This window comes from Hevea brasiliensis, chromosome 18 (genome assembly GCF_030052815.1).
Source record: "Hevea brasiliensis isolate MT/VB/25A 57/8 chromosome 18, ASM3005281v1, whole genome shotgun sequence".
NCBI lineage: Eukaryota > Viridiplantae > Streptophyta > Magnoliopsida > Malpighiales > Euphorbiaceae > Hevea > Hevea brasiliensis.
Genome location: NC_079510.1, coordinates 5,058,366 through 5,076,570, shown reverse-complemented (window position 1 = coordinate 5,076,570; position 18,205 = coordinate 5,058,366). Strand labels below are relative to the sequence as shown.

Below are 18,205 nucleotides of genomic sequence, written 5' to 3'. Positions count from 1 at the left end.
ACTTAATGAAATTGTTAAGGCTTTGGCTAATAATACACAATAGTTTCAACAGGAGACCAAAAATAGCATTCAAAATATAGAGAGACAGATTGGTCAGTTAGCCTCATCTATGAGTAAGCTGGAAGCTCAAGGTTTTGGAAAGCTTCCATCCCAAATAGTCATGAACCCCAGAGAAAATGCGAGTGCTATAGTGTTGCGAAGTGGGAAAAAAGTTGATAACCAGACTCCACATGAGCCAATGAAAAAGAAGAAGCAAGGAGAAAAAGAGTCTGAAGTTCCTAAAGTTGAGGTAAATACTGAACCTAAACTGAATAAGATTAATAATTATGTTCTTCCTCCATTCCTATGCAGGTTGGCCAAGACGAAGAAAGAAGAACAAGAGATAGAAATTTTAGAGACTTTCAGGAAAGTGGAGGTGAATATACCTTTACTTGATGCGATCAAACAAGTTCCTAAGTATGCTAAATTTCTTAAGGAACTATGCACTACAAAGCGCAAGTTGAGGAATAATGAGAAGATCAGTGTGGGGGAAAATGTGTCGGCATTAATTCAGCAAAAATTACCCCCTAAGTGTAAGGATCCAGGTTCATTTTCTATTCCCTGCAGAATAGGTGATTCTAAATTTGAACGTGCAATGGCAGATTTAGGAGCATCTATTAATGTTATGTCAAATTCAATTTTTCAAACTTTAAATTTGGGTCCTTTGAAAGAAACCAGTGTCATTATTCAGTTAGCTTATTGTTCTAATGCTTACCAATTGGGAGTATTTGAGGATGTGTTGGTGCAGGTTGGAGAATTGATTTTTCCTGCAGATTTTTACATTCTAGATATGGAGGATAGTGTTCCCACATCAAAGTTAGCTTTGATTTTGTTTGGAAGACCTTTCCTAAAAACTGCCAAGACAAAAATTGATGTAAATGATGGTACCTTAACTATGGAGTTTGATGGAGAGACTGTCAAATTTAATATCTTTGATGCCATGAAGTATCCTGCTGATGACCATTCTATTTTTTCTATTGATGTTGTTGATATATTTGTGCAAGATGTTTTTGAGTTAAGCATGGAGGATGAGTTAGAAGTGGTGATTAATCAAGGAATTCAAGAAATCAGTACCAATCCACCATTAAGTGTAGAGGTTCAAGATGCAGTAATGGCATTGCAGTCATTACCTCCTGTTCCAAAAAGGTATGGAGTATTAAAGATCGACTTACCTATATCTCACACAAAATTATTACCTTCTGCGATGCAGGCACCAGTTCTTGAACTCAAGCCTTTACCTGAGCATTTGAAGTATGTTTACTTGGGAGACAATGAGACACTTCCAGTTATCATCTCAAGTAATTTAACAAAAGATTCAAGAAGACAGATTGATTAGAGTTCTGAGAATACACAAGGAAACAATTGGATGGACAATAGCTGACATCAAAGGTATAAGTCCATCAGTGTGCATGCACAGGATTTTACTGGAGGATGAGGCTAAACCAAGTAGAAAAGCTCAAAGGAGGTTGAACCCACAGATGATGGAGGTTGTGAAGAAGGAGATTTTAAAGCTACTAGATGCAGGAGTTATTTACCCAATTTCATACAGTAAATGGGTAAGTCCAGTCCAAGTAGTGCCAAAAAAGTCAGGAGTCACTGTAGTAGCAAATCAAGATAATGAACTTGTTCCAACAAGGATTCAAAGTGGATGGCAAATGTGCTTAGACTACTGCAAGCTGAATTCAACAACAAGGAAGGACCACTTCCCACTACCATTCATTGATCAGATGCTTGAGCGGTTAGCAAGTAAGTCTTATTGCTGTTTTCTCGATGGCTTTTCTGAATATAATCAAATTGTGATTGCACCGAAGGATCAAGAGAAGACTACCTTCACTTGCCCTTTTGGAACTTTTGCTTTTAGAAGGATGCCCTTCGGGCTTTGTAATGCACCTACCACATTTCAGAGATGCATGATGAGCATATTTTCAGATTACATTGATACTTGCATTGAGGTGTTCATGGATGATTTTACTGTGTATGGTGATTCATTTGATGCATGTTTACATCATTTGACTTCTGTTCTTGAGAGATGCATTGAGAAAAATCTTGTTTTGAATTATGAGAAGTGTCATTTTATGGTGGAACAGGGGATTATTTTAGGTCATGTCGTCTCTAATAGGGGTATTGTGGTGGATAAGTCTAAAATTGATTTAATTGTGAACTTACCCTACCCCACAACTGTGAGGGAAGTACGCTCTTTTCTTGGTCATGCAGGTTTCTATCGCAGGTTCATTAAGGATTTCTCTAAGATAGCATTGCCTTTGTCTAGACTCTTGCAAAAAGATGTTTCTTTTGAGTTCAGTGAAGAGTGCAAGGAGGCTTTTTGACAAATTGAAATTTGCATTGACATCACCCCCTATTATTCAGGCTCCTGATTGGACTATACCGTTTGAAATTATGTGTGACGCGAGTAATTATGCAGTGGGAGCAGTTTTAGGGTAGCATGTTGGGAAGCTCTTTCATGTGATTTATTATGCATCCAGAACACTCAATTCAGCTCAGCGCAATTATTCTACAACCGAAAAAGAGTTTTTGGCTATAGTTTTTACTTTAGATAAATTTATGTCATATTTGCTTAGTTCTAAAATAATTATCTTCTCTGATCATGCAGCGTTGAAGTATCTCTTGGCAAAGAAGGAAACAAAACCGAGGTTGATTAGATGGATCCTTCTGCTACAAGAATTTGATCTTCAAATCAAGGATAAGAAAGGAGTTCAGGACCTGGTAGCAGATCATTTGAGTAGGTTAGTGACACAAGAAGAGCAAATTCCTTTGCAGCAATTTTTTCCTGATGAGCAGTTATTCAAATTGCAAGGTATGATCCCTTAGTATGCTGATTTGGTGAATTATTTGGTTACTAAGGTTGTGCCTTTTGATTTGAGTAGAGCTAAGAAAGAGAAATTGAAAAGTGAGGCTAAGTATTATGTGTAGGATGACCCGTATTTGTGGAAATTTTGTTCAGATCAAATTATTAGGAGATGTGTTCCTGATAATGAGATTCAATCTATTCTTGCTTTTTGTCATGCCTATGCATGTGGAGGTCATTTTGGACCCAAGAGAACAGGTAGAAAAATATTAGACTGTGGTTTTTACTGGCCCACTATATTTTGTGATTCATATTTAATTTGCAAAAATTGTGAACAATGTCAAAGAACATAAAGTTTAACCCGTAGGAATGAGATGATTCAGAATCCAATACTTATTTGTGAGATTTTTGTTATCTGGGGTATTGATTTTATGGGTCCATTTCCTTCTTCTTTTGGCTTTGTTTATATATTACTTGTTGTTGATTATGTTTCGAAATGGGTGGAAGCCAAAGCCACCAAGACTGATGATTCTAAAGCTATTGTAGGTTTTATCAAGTCAAACATTTTTAGTAGGTTTGGAGTTCCTAGAGCTTTAATCAGTGACCGAGGCACACATTTTTGTAATAGAACTGTTGAGGCATTGTTGAGGAGATATGGTGTTTTCCATAGAGTATCTACAGCTTATCATCCTCAAACAAGTGGGCAAGTAGAGGTGTCTAACAGAGAGATCAAATCTATTCTGGAAAAAATAGTGAAGCCAAATAGAAAAGATTGGAGCCTTAGACTTGATGATGCTTTGTGGGCTTACAGGACTACTTATAAAACACCCATAGGTATGTCCCCCTACAGAATGGTAATTGGTAAGTTGTGTCACCTTCCTGTTTAGTTAGAACATAAGGCTTATTGGGCTGTTAGACAATGTAATTTGGATTTGGATACTGCTGGTGTGGAAAGAAAATTACAATTGCAGGAATTAGAGAAAATTCGACTTGAGGCTTATGAGAATTCTAAGATCTATAAAGAAAAGACCAAGGCATTCCATGACAAACTAATTCTAAGGAAGCCGTTTGTGGTTGGACAAAAAGTTTATTGTATAATTCCATATTGAAGTTGATACCAGGTAAGTTGCATTCTCGTTGGATTGGACCCTTTGTTGTTACTAATGTGTTTCCTTATGGCGCAGTCGAAATTCAAAGTTTAGGAACTAACAAAGTGTTCAAGGTCAACGGTCATAGACTCAAGCCATTTTATGAAGGGTTTCAGGAGCATACAGTGGAGGAGCTCAAATTGAGTAACCCAATTTATGTGGATTAAGGAGCTTTGCCATGTCGAGCTAACGATGATAAACAAAAGCGCTTCTTGGGAGGCAACCCATGGGTAGCTTGTTAGCCACAATCAGATTTGTTTTCTTTCCCTTATCTTATTTTATTCTCTAGCATTCTTTTTTTTTTTTCCTTTTCTTTTGCATTTAGGCTTTACATTGGGGACAATGTAAGTTTTAAGTGTGGGGGAGGAGAAATTTGTTGCTGCAATTTTGAAAAAAAAAAAAAATAAATAAATAAATAATTTTGTTCTTATAAGCTTGATTCATGATTCTATATTAACTCCAGGAGAGAAGTGCTTTGTCCTTGAAATGACTTTTCTATTTAGGTTGAATTTTTGAAAATTTAGGCAAGGTAATAGTAACTTTAATGATGGATTTTCCCTCTTCTCCATACCATAGAGCAATTTTTTGTCCTGCATAAATCATTTAGGCTTGATTTAATGGTGAAATGATTAGTTATGTGTGCTTTAAACTAGTGTCATGCATATTTCAGAACTTTGTTTAATCTATCAGGGTACTTTATAATATGTAGATGCATAAATTGGGGGAAATAAAAGATTAAACTTGAAAATTGCTCTACTATTTTAGTTAAGCAAACTAACCAGGGGTCTTCATGAACCCCATGTCGATTCTCAGGCCAAAAGCTAGCTAGGATATGAGCAAGGTACTTTTCTGAAGGTGACGGTTGAAATAAATAATAAAAAAAAGTAACTGTGACAAGAGAGAAGTACCAATTTCAAATATAGAAAAAAGGGAGCATTTCTATCTCTCCTTATATTTGCAAAGAGCTATAATTGTTGTGCCTTGATAAATTAACTTTGTGTTTTGGTATGTATTGATTTAAAATTTTATGGATCTTTAATTGTGTGAGCTTAATTGATTTCAAGCCTTTTGTTTTGTGTTGGAAAATTGTTGATATATTGGTATGGTGTTGATGGAATTTGTTGTGATGGTTATTACCTTACTTGCCTCTTCTTTCAAACTTTTAATCTTTTGTTAGAGAATGTTGTGATAGGGTGAAGTTAAGGAACTTCTAAGTGGAGTTGATTGAGAATTTAAGTCATGCTTGAGGACAAGCATGGAATAAGTGTGGAGAATTTGATAAGTGCATAATTTATTAATTTTACTTCCATCACATTTAGTGTTTCTAGGGTATCTTTATGCCTAATTCAGTTGATTAAAGTATAATTATCTATTAGGCATATGTTTAGAGAGTTGTTGGAATAATTGTGTCAAATGGAGAAATTTTCAGCATTTGCATTAATTTGACTCTTGCTATATTTTTCAGGGTTTTGGTGAAGTTCCAGAGCATAGAAGTGTGGAAGGAAGCTTGGAAAGGTCAAAGGATTGAGAAGCATTGTTGATACAAAGTACATGGGTCGTGTAAGCACAACCATGGACCCATGTAACATTCTGCCAAAAGAAATCCAGAGAACCGAGGAAGAAACAAAGTACACGGGCCGGGTAACTTGACCCGTGTAACCTTCTGTGCCAATACAAGACATACCCATTCAGCTCCAGTAAGTTACACGGCCCTGGACCGTGTAGTGATACACGGGCCGTGTATCCGTTGACAATCAGTTTCCTGATTTTGCTCTAGTTGCAGTTTTTGACAAAGAGAAAGACTCTTAAACCTAACCCTAGGCCATTTATTATAAATAGAAGAGGCAGCAGTCGTCACAAAGGAAGAGAATGAGACTTTCGTTCTCCATTCACATTCTAGATTTCTTCAATTTTCTTCTTTAATTTTTTGTAAGCCATGAACATGAGTGGCTAAGTTTTTAATTTAGCTCAAGGGGTTCAAGTTCTTTTGCATGATTTGTTAGACCAGGTTCTTAATTTAATTTATGTCTTTTGAATATCTATTATTTTCTGATTTCATTGTCTTTGATCTATTGAATGATTTGCTAAAAAGGCCTATTAGTTAATTGTTTGATGTGATCAATTGCTAGTTCATCTTCATAATCTGTAATTGTTGTGTAAGATTAAATATGAGTAGCAATTAGGTTTTATTGATTATGATCCCAGTTTTCGATAATAATCTAAGGAAATAATAGGGTGAATTAAATGATTTATGCTTCATAAATTGTTGTTCAGCTTAACTACTTCCTATTCTTAAAGCAGTTATTAATTTGATGAGGATTGCTTAATACCAATTCAGTTAATAATTAGAGTCAACAAGAGTGCTGGGCTCAAATTGATGAGTATAAGGAAGTTAGGGATTTTACCTCGCTGTTTGGTAAATTTACGTTAAGTATTCAATAAGAGATAATTGTATTTCTTTTGTCTATGATCAAATCAATGCACTGGAATGCGAATTACCTTGGACTGAAGTTTGTTTAATTTGAGAGTTTCATATTTAATTTTAATTCTTAATTTCTAATTTTTGATTTCTTCTTTGGATTGCAAATTAACCCTCCCAACCTTTATTTCTTTTTCCATTACACAAGTGCACGAAATTTAATAATTCAGTCTCTAGGGTTCGACCTGGATTTACCACTTACTACAGAAAATATTTCATAATTGGTGATTTCAGTTAATTTAATTTCTAGTGGATTTGACAGCCATCAATTTTTCTTTACGAAAATTAATATGCATCAAATTACCATTTGCGTCTAAAGCTAAAATGAGCGTCAAGTCATCAGAAAAATTAGCTTCACCAACATGCTGATGAGGGGGCTCCAAAGGAATTATTGATCCACCTTATGAGTATAAAGTTGGCAAATCCTATTATGCAAAAAAAAAAAAAAAGAAAAGAAAAACAGTTTAGGGACAAGAAAATTGCATGTTTAGAAAAGAAGCACAATTAATGTAATAAGCATACCGGATGTGAATCATCAAAATCAAATCTCAACCAAATTCCTTTAGGCAGTTCATGCTGCAATTCATCTATTCCCTGATCAGGAATAGTGCTATAGAAAATGAAAAAGAACATCAAAACAATTGCATGGGTACTGTTACGGTTTGATTCTAACCCTAAAGCCTCTACTGATGATCTTGATGTACCCATTGCTGTAAGAACAGAAGTCAAGGCTTGTACTAAAAATCTTATTTCCAATTTTGTTTCCTATGATTCTTTGTCTCCTTCATATGAGATTGGAAGGAAGTATACTTCTTTTCAAAATGGAAGGTGGCAATGGTTGAAGAGATGAGAGCTTTAGCAAAAAAAGAGACATGAGGTTTCATTAATCCTACTTTAGGAAAGAAACTAATTGGATGCAAAGGGGTGCTCATAGTAAAATAAGTAAAACATAGGGTAGACAGTCCAATCGAAAGGTATAAGGCTAGATAAGTATTGAAAAGCTTCACTTAGACATATAAAGTAGATTATCAAGAGACTTTTGCTTCTGTTGCAAAGATGAATAGCATCAGAATCTTGTTGTCGTCTGCAATAAATCTTGAGTGGGACTTCCAATAGGTTGATGTTAAAAATGCACTTTTACATGAAGACTTAGAGGAAGAGTTTTATATGCAAATTCCACTAGTGTTTGATGAAGAAAAAACTAAAGGGAAGGTTTGTAGATTAAAGGAGGCATTATGGTTTAAAGTAGTTGCTAAGACTGTGGTTTGAATTATTTAATAAGGCCATGATCTCTTTTGGATACTATGAAAGTAACGCTGATCCTACCCATTTATCAAACAATGTAGAAGTAAGATCATATTACTTGTTGGGTTATTGTACATTTGTTGTGTAACACCCTAGGCAAATCCCACATCGACAAAACACGGGAGAGATGCTGGGTTTATAAGTTGGTGGTTCGTAACCCCTAGTGACGCGTTTTAAAATCGTGAGGGCTTTGTCCCAGAGCGGACAATATCACTAGTGGGCCGGGCCATTACATTTGTGATATCAGAGCGGACAATATCACTAGTGGGCCGGGCCATTACATTTGTGGTATCAGAGCTGCTCCGCGTGCAACCTTGAGCGATGGTGGGGCAAACCTCAGCGAGGACGCTGAGTCCCATAAGGGGGGTGGATTGTAACACCCTAGGCAAATCCCACATCGGCAAAACACGAGAGAGATGCTGGGTTTATAAGTTGGTGGTTCGTAACCCCTAGTGACGCGTTTTAAAACTGTGAGGGTTTCGGCCCAGAGCGGACAATATCACTAGTGGGCCGGGCCATTACATTTGTGGTATCAGAGCCACTCCGCGTGCAATCTTGAACAATGGTGGGGCAAACCTCAGCGAGGACGCTGAGTCCCATAAAGGGGGTGGATTGTAACACCCTAGGCAAATCCCACATCGGCAAAACACGGGAGAGATGCTGGGTTTATAAGTTGGCGGTTCGTAACCCCTAGTGACGCGTTTTAAAACCTTGAGGGCTTCAGTCCAGAGCGGACAATATCACTAGTGGGCCGGGCCATTACATTTATTATAAACCCAGCATCTCTCCCGTGTTTTGCCGATGTGGGATTTGCCTAGGGTGTTACATGTTGGGCGTCACCTAGTTACCTGGAGAAGTAAAAAAGTAAAATATGATAGCAAAATCAAGTGCAAAGCAGAATATAGAGCTATGGCACAAGGCATTTGTAAGCTATTATGGTAATAAAAGTTAATGGAAGAATTGAAGTTATCAGAAATAAATGGTCTATCCTTGTTCTATGATAACAAAGTTGACATTAGTATAGTGCACAATCCAATTCATCATGATCGAACCAAATATACAAATATTGATCGACAATTCATAAAAAAGAAAATAACAGATGGTTCTTTAAGTGTCTCTCATGTGACTTCGAAGGAACAACTGGTTAACGTGTTTACTAAAGGATTAAGCAACAGATTATTTCACACTCTAATTTGCAAGTTTAACATGTGTAATATTCATGAATCAACTTGAGGGAGAGTGATAGAATCCCATAATTATGGGAATCCTAGATTTTATGGATTAAGTTTCCTATGTATCTAGTTTCCTATTCTAGGATTTATTCTTGTATATGAATAGAAGCTATGTAAAGAGTCTTTTGTCAAGAAAATGCATAGAAAATTTCTCTCCAAAATACATTTCTACATAAGGAATTAAGAGAGATAAGAATAGTTAAAGAAAGAGGAGGAGGAGAATATAAAGAAAATTAGTGGTGAATTCTCTATTAATCAATCAATGAATTTCCACTTTACAATTATATTAGTATATTTTGCGATTTGTTATATAACAAACCATAACTAACGATAACTAACTGTGCCTGGGTATTCTAAAAAGCATAAAAAACTCTCATAGAAATGACAAAAAAGGCTAACAGCCTAAAAAGCCATAATTAACTTAAAATAAGCTACTTATCAGCCTTACCCCCTTCCCTTATATATAACACATCAAAACTTTGTCTCACATGAAGTATTATTAGTCCTTGGAATTGCAACCATTCCAGTGAAAGCTTAAGCTCTTACCATTGTACTTCACAATGGCCCTTATGTAATGTAGCTATAAGTATTAATTCAAAGAAAAACTTATAAACCAACCCACATTACTTTTATATTAAGTAAAAGAAAATTATTTAATTCGGGTGAATTGGCTATAATTAATACAAACCTTTAAATTTGGCTAAAATTGACAAAATATCAAAAAGGTTTCGATTTTTTATTATTAGGTTGTAAGAAATGCAAGATCCATTAATAAAATTATATATATATATATATATATATATATATATATATATATATATATATTTTTTTTTTTTTTTTTTTGCTTTGACCATGGGGCTACAATTGCAACAAACCTTTCAAATTAGGCTACAATCGCGAAAAATATGACTGGATATAATTGCAAAAGGTTAAAGGTTTTTGGATTTTTTTGATAGTTTAGCCCTTTTTTTAGAACATCATAATTTCACTCTACAGAAGAAAGAGATACATCTTTCAATAAAAGGATGGAAAGTGAGGAAGCAAGGCTAGAAAACCAATTTGGGGGAAGAACAATCATTATGGTCGATTCAGCTACCCAGTTTGCAACTGAATTCACTTTCTTTTCAATATGATTATAACTCAACAAATTAGACTTGAGTCAGGCTTTAAATATTTATCTCAAGAACTAAAACTTTTCCATGTTGAAGGAAAGAGTCAAGATATAGAACTAAAAAGCTTCATGGATTCTAAATATACACAGGAGATAAAAGCCGCACAAAAGCTAGTTCAACTCTTTCACCAAACCACAGTTACTGGATTTGCCTTCCCCCCTTAGGTTCTATAATCCAGATCATGTGTTCCATAATCCAGATCATGTGCTCCAAATCACAAGACAAACCTTCATCACAAAATGTTCATCATCCAAAAGATTGGCTTTATTGTTTTATAAACTGTCCCTCCCACTGGACTAAAAGATTCACCTAGTGTTCTATGTGTTCCAACTAAAATAGTTTAATGCAGTATGGGAAGATAGAATTTACGAATTATTCTTATTGTAAAATTAAGAAATTTAAGAGTTTTATTATTTAAGAATTTTTATCTTGTTAGGTCTCTTATTTATGAATTTTATTATTTCCTAGTTTACTTTGGTTTAATTTAGTATTCTTAATTAGGATTGAATTAGGGTTCTAAAATCCTAATGTGATTGGGATTTCTAATTCTATAAATAAGAACTAGGGTTTCATTGTTATCAGACAAGCTTTGATTATGATTATTATTAAGATTAATAAAATTATTGAGAATTAGTTCTCTTTCAAGGATTGGTCCTTGATTTTTCTTAGTTTTTGCTTCTTTCTATTTGTTCTACATCAATTTTGATATCAAAGCACAACTTCAATCTAAAGCTTCTACAAACATTCAAACCTTCTACTATCACTTTCTTCACCTTGAAATTCCTTAGTTATTGTTTAAAAAAAATTACAAAACTAGAAATAGAGTCTCCGAAAGAAATCAAGTAGTACAGATCAGCAAACCAAGCAGTACTGATCGACTTTCTCCTTCACCAGCCACCGTCCAGCAATCCGAATAGCCCCACGCTACTGCCAAAATACTCGTTGGCCTGTGGCAAGTCCAGCGTTGCCCTTCTAGTTGCTAACAATTGCTTGGAGCTCCATATTTGATCAAGTCAAATTTTGGCCCGAATATCAACTTGGTGGAATTCGGATTTTCTGGCCATCTGATCCTCCCTAGCCCTTCTCCAGCAGCTAATCTGCCTAACTTTGTTGTCAGAACTGTTGTCTAACTTCCCAGCTACAAAAAATCCAGTGGGTCAGGTCAAAGAATCCGCTGGATTCCTTTTTTTTATGAAAATTATTCCTAAATTGCTGAAATTTTAGTTTTCTTCAATGAGGTATGCTTTTCTAAATTGAAATCATAATGTGGTTTGATAATGGACAATAAAATGACTTGAATGATCTATCGGCACAACTAGATGAGTTATGGGATACAATTCAAGAAGTACAAACTGAGATTGATGGATATTATATATAACTTGATGAAATATCTTATTTGATAGATTTATATGGTGGTCCTAATTATACCCCTTGTGGCTTATTTGATGAGTATCAAGATATACAAATAATCTTACAATATAGGGAGAAAGCACTTGAAGAGTGTAAGAATGAATACCATGTTCAAAAAACTCATCAACAAGTTAAAGATAAAGAACTTGAAGAGTTTGAAGCATGGAAAGAAGCACATATATTTTAATTAAGAGAGCAATTGGATACAAGAAAAAGTATTGAAAATGTAAAAGAAGAGCAACTTGAAATTGAAGATGATCAAGCTATAAAACGGTTAATGAAAATGGAAGAATCCAAAGTTGTGGTTGTTGAGCCTTTACCTGTTGAAGGGCCTGTTTTAGAGCAAAAAGTTAATCAAGTCTCAATTATTGCTTTAATTGATTTTATTTGCCCAAATGTTTCTAGGAATACAAAAGAGAGTGCAAACTTCTTCTAGTCATTCTTGTTGCTACCATCCACGAAGATCGTACTATGTGTTCTCCTTGCTTGATTCTTGATCCTTCAACACTTAAGAATTCGAAGATGAGTGTTTTTCTAACCAGGGGAGAATAATGTAGTATGGGAAGGTAGAATTTAGGAATTATTCTCATTGTAAAATTAGTAAATTTAAGAGTTTTATTATTTAGGAATTTTTATCCTATTAGGTCTCTTATTTAGAAATGTTATTATTTCCTAGTTTATTTTAGTTTAATTTAATATTCCTACTTAGGATTGAATTAGGTTCTAAAATTCGAATGTGATTGGGATTCCTAATTCTATAAATAAGAACTAGGGTTTCTATTGTTATTAGATAAGCTTTGATTATGATGATTATTATTGACATTAATAAAATTATTGAGAATTAGTTCTCTTTTAAGGATTGGTCTTTGATTTTTCTTAGTTCTCGCTTTTTTCTCTTTGTTCTACATCACCGTTTCATCTTGGCACCCACCATATCACTCCCACCTTACCTAACGCATTAACCTTCATAGTATTTAACCCACCACAAGCCATTTTAGATCATTGACACTCTAGAAACAAATTGGGACTACTCATGCATTGCAAGGTAAGTGTATTATGGAAGCTTCTTAGGATACATTAACCACGTACCTTTCACATCCCATACAGAACTACTTGAGGACAAGCTCCATTTCAAGTTAGGGGAAGATGTACAAGAGATTGAGGAAAAGGGCAATGGGGGAACCAATAAACCATAAGACTAGTGAAGCTGATCTGGTGCCTTCCCCAAGGGCAGTAGACTGGAAGACTAGTAAATTTGATCTGAGAGCCTGGATCAGGCGTGGAAGACCACAAGACTGGGAGAGCCAAATTTGGGTGACCAAAACAGTAAATCAATTTAATTAAAGAAAGAAAACCAAGTTTTCTCTTTTCACACAGGTATGATAATCAAGTTCTCATTATAGAAATTATGTAGTAATTTACTCTTATGATTTGATAAAATTGGTTAGCAACAATCTGTAACAATAGGAGTTAATTATGCAATTAAATGTATTATTCCAAATAAAGCTTAATAATATGTGTATTTATATATGGATTGAAATAAGGAATAAAGTGTGGAAAGATTTTTAGCCTTTTTTTTCTCTTCTAAATAGGTTGTAGGCTCCCACATTGAACTTGTAGGTTGTTAGCTTCCTTATGAGCTTGTATTGGAGTCCTTAATCCCAAACTGATTAGGGTTGGTTATATAGATGCATTTGCTCCATTTTTTTTATTGATTTAGTATTATATCCTCCTCACTATTTGCTCCCATGTCATAGTAGCTCTAACCTCACTTCCTTTCTCTTATCACTTAAATTTAATATGCCCAACCTTCTATATTGATGAGTTTGCTTAGTCTACAAGGCATACATCCAAACCACCTCAATCTCTATTCTCTCAATTTATCCTATTGTTACCTCTTTCACCTTCCTATACATCAATTCATTCCTTACCTTGTCCCTCATTGTATTTTTTTGCACATTTATCATGACATCCTCATTTTTGCCATACTATCATATATCATAACTAGTAGAACTATGGTCCTCTAAAATTCCCCCTTCAACTTAGTTGGTATTTTGCGATCACATTGATCTATTTGTCTCACTTCTCCATTGGTTAATCAATGGATTCTTAGGGCTCATTCAGTAATATTAGTCGTTCTAATATCTGTTAGTTATTTTAGTAGCTGTTAGCTATTAGATATTAGCTGTTTATATAGAAGTGTTTGATAAAAGTTGTTAGATTAGCTGTTAAATGTAAAAATAGTGATAAAATCTTGTTGACCTTAGTAAAAATGCTCTCTCAACCTCTAAAAGTCAGGAGCGATTGTTTTTCCTAAACCACTCTCTCAACCTCTAAAAGCTAGTATAAATACTATGTCACCAAACAGTACAAATAAGAGAACTAGTGTTTTGACTCTGGTTAAAATGGTAAATACTACCTTAAAAACTGTTGCCGAACAGGGTCTTAAATTGAAATCCATAGCTAAAAACCCAAAATGAAAAACTATGACTATTATCTAATCTAACAAGCTCATCTAACCATTTTTTTTTTCAATTTCACATTTTCAATTCTGGCTCATTTCATTTGATTCCTACCTTAAAAAACTGTTGCCGAATAGGGTCTTAAATTGAAATCCGTAGCTAAAAACCCAAAATGAAAAACCATGACTATTATCTAATCTAACAAGCTCATCTAACCATTTTTTTTTTCAATTTCACATTTTCAATTCTGGCTCATTTCATTTGATTACCTCTAAGAGTGTATTTAGTAAAAGGTTAAAAAATCAAGAGTTAAATATTACTTTTATAAGTTTTAACCTTTGAAGAATGTAATTATTAACCTAGTTCTCCCAAGATTAACATTTAACCCCTCAAAAGTATTTAAATATTAATGAGGTAAAAAGTTAACCCAATCTTTTAAATATTCAGACAACATTAACGAGTTAAAAGTTACAAGGATAATAATTAACTCATGTTAACCTCATACTAAATGCCTTCTATGTGCAGCAAGAAGAATGGAGATTTGATTAGCCCTGGTGTGTGGTAAGAAGATTGGGGAAAAAAAGAGGTGGTTACAATTATGGGAATGGCAAGTAAGACCCTAAAAGGCAAAATGGCAAGTAAGACCCTAGAAGGCAATTTTGGAAATATGTTAGGAATGGAAAACTAGTCTTAAGGAATTAAGGGTGACAATAGTAGGAGAAGGAGAAGAATGGTGGCAAATTCTCTATTTATCAATCAATGAATTCCCACTTTACAATTGTATATGTATATATATTATAGTTTATTATATAACAAACCATAAATAACTATAGCTAATTGTGCCTAATTTAGAATAAGCTACTCATCAGCCTTCCCTCCCTTCTATTATACGTAACACAACAATACTCCTCACATGAAGTACTATCAATCCTTATAATTGCAAACATTCCATTGAAAACTGAAGCTCTTACCATTGTACCGCACAATGGTCCTTATGTAATGTAGCTATAAGTATTAGTTCAAAGAAAAACTTATAAACCAACCCACATTGTGTGCATTGATATAAAGTCAATAAAGCACATATACATTTGTCTTATCACCTCGTGATTTATTTGAAAATAAAATAAGCAAAACCTTGCATAAACCAGAAGTGGACCCAAAAGTAAGGAATTTTCAAATGTACCCATTATATGAGCATCATAAAACAGAGTATACAAGTGTGGTATAAGGCGATAACGTCTCTTCAATGCCTAACGACAAACTTCTTCATACTATTGGAAGTTGGAACTGAAGTGAGTTCATAATGTAGTTGCCAGCAGAACAGGATAATTAAGACAAACTTGAAAAACAATATAGAAAATTTAGAAAGAGATTAGATAGGTGCAAACACATGATATAAAAGCAACGTGATATAAACCATGATACTTATGAAAAATAAATATTTCACATAGTTATCTCAAGTTCAGGTCTAAACAAATCTATCATAGCATTAAATCAACTCTGGGATTTGCTTAATTAAATGGAAGATCTACATACATATCAGTAGTAGGAAATCTGAATATGGTTGCTATCAAATTACTAGTGCATAGGACAAACCTCATCTCCAAAAGACCATGGCTCATGGATGGAAGAGCCTTTTTTAGAATGCCCACGGCAGAAAGAAAATATCGCACCAACGCCCATCCACCTTCCAAAAAGCTTAGGTGTTGCATTTTCCAACAAATCCACCAATATCAAGTCCTGAAAATGGTTACCACTAAGTCCCTATTCAAAATGTAAAACCAAAATTAGAGAAAATAATTATATTGTAAGAGATGAACCTAGAAAGTATTTTTATTATTGAAGTAATTTATTTTCCTTTAGATAAAAATATAACTTTCTACTTCCTTTCAAATCAAACTATGCTTTGAAAAATACTAAGAATCAATGAACAATTCAAGAAAAGAAGGAAGAATGGAAGACAAGGGGGATTAAAATAAAGAAAATGAGTTCCACAAAAGAATAAAATTCAGAAAAATGGATATGCAATTTGCAGTGAAAAGACAATCAAAATAAACAAAGACAGATAAAATAGATTTGCAGTTGTTATATTGATTAAACACTAATCATATGTAAACATATACATTCCTATAGTACCAAACTGATTAGAATGCACTTTCAACTTAAGAGATTTTCGCGTGCTTTCTGATAAGTTAGCAATCATGGGTGGTAAGAAGAAAAACCCTATACACTCTCCTTACAAACTTTAAACCAACCTACATATTCTATCCGTAGACTTGTAACCTGATCCCTGGCATGGGGCCTTAACATCTATATAGTGCTTTAATACCTTCAATATCATATCCTGTAATCACAATACATTTGCATAGAAGGTAGTTAACCATGCAACCTTTTTCCAAGTATCATTAAGGGTAAGGTCTTAATGGGACACTCAAAATTCATTAGCAGCCATTATTTGATATAATAATAGAAACATATAAAAGACAAGTAAAGGTCTCTACAAGTGAAGTTCTATAGCATTTAAAATCAAAGCCCTAATATAATCATATCATTGGCTCAACATGTGCAAAAACTTTGTGAAAGTCCTCTGTTCAAACTATTTTTGTATTGTTGCACATTTGATAGCCTTTTCCTCCTAAAACAATTCAAATTAATCCATGGTTCAATTATGCATAAAACTAAGATTGCTAGCCCCAAAATCCAATAATCCAGAGAAAAGAGGATGCAAGGTGCGTAATCTTCATAATTTTGATTAGGTAAACTTTGTTATTAGCATTCATGTAAGACATTCATAAACTTTAGACCTCTCACTTGTTCAATTTTCCATACTTTCCCATGACTTTAAGCCCGAAATTACAACAATCTAATTTCTCAAACTTCATAAATTACTCACCAATTTAAGAACCATGGAGATAGACATGCTCAGATGCTCCCAATTTGTAATGTTATCTCCTGTCCATGTTGCAGCATACTTTTAATTGCCAATAAATCCAGCTCTAGTAAGAACAAAGGGACGCTTATTTTCATTAGCTAATTTCATGCCTTCAAATGTTGATCTTGCCATCAGCGTGCCAAATACCTAAAAATAAGAACTTCAAGTTCAGAATTTTATTTGGTTATCAATAGTAAATACAAATAAAAGCAATCACAACATGGAACTATTTTAAATTCCATTAGTAGAAATCATTCTCTTGTTAAAAAGAAAACAAAAGAAAAGCAAAGCATGAATACATTGTGATAGTATGAGTGCTCCTGAGAACCCCCAAGTTCATCATCTCCTCGATGAATATTGCTTTCAGGCATTGTGTTTGTTGCTATCTGAAAAGTTAAATAATAAGTCTAAGTATCACTAAAGAAAGTAACCATGAGAGTCACCTCAAAAACAACTAGCTCATTCATATCATTCCATATGCCATTAATGCCATTAGGAATGAAATCTTTAATTAAACTAGCCCACCAAGAGCGAACCTTTGATTATGTGAAGTCAAGGAAAACACAAGGCCCAGGCCACACCTCCCCCAAAAATGGATAAGAAGAGAGTAATAACTCACCATTTTTTTTTCAGGCTACTGGTTACGTTAGGGGGGTGGGAGGGGGGGAGAGGGGGGGAGAGGGGGGGAGGGGCGGCACCAGGGCGCACAAGGAGATAAGTAAATTCTAAATGCAAATTGAAACAAACCAATAAATGGTCTTCCATTTGCTCTTTGAACCCAAACATCACTTTTAGAACCACTATCATACACAAAATAACCTTCTTCACATTTGATACCAGCAAACATCCAAGTTGCTTCAAAATCTATATCATGGAGATCTTTCATCAAAGATTGTGGATTTAGAAAACATTCCTGAAATAATTTATAACAAAATTTCTATGTCAAGATTGACAATTACAAGTTTATCACAGAACATACATTTATATCTATGCCAATATCCTTGATTCAGATCATTCTTGATGCGTAGTGAATTTGGCAAAAGACAAGAAATTAATAAAATTATAGAGTACAATAGTAAATACATCCAAAGGAATAGATAATCATTAATCACTCACAAAATGTCCATAAACCTGTGTTGCCCCAATAAAGCGGTTTTGTAGTTAAACATGGCCCGACTATTTAGATACTTGCACTAAGATGGTTACTTTTAGAATGCTAG

General features: G+C 34.3%; 1 pseudogene; it reads right to left on the bottom strand.

The window, feature by feature from the left end:
• LOC110669870 (uncharacterized) overlaps positions 1–18,205 on the bottom strand; it is a 67,585-nt pseudogene that overhangs the window by 16,384 nt on the left and 32,996 nt on the right.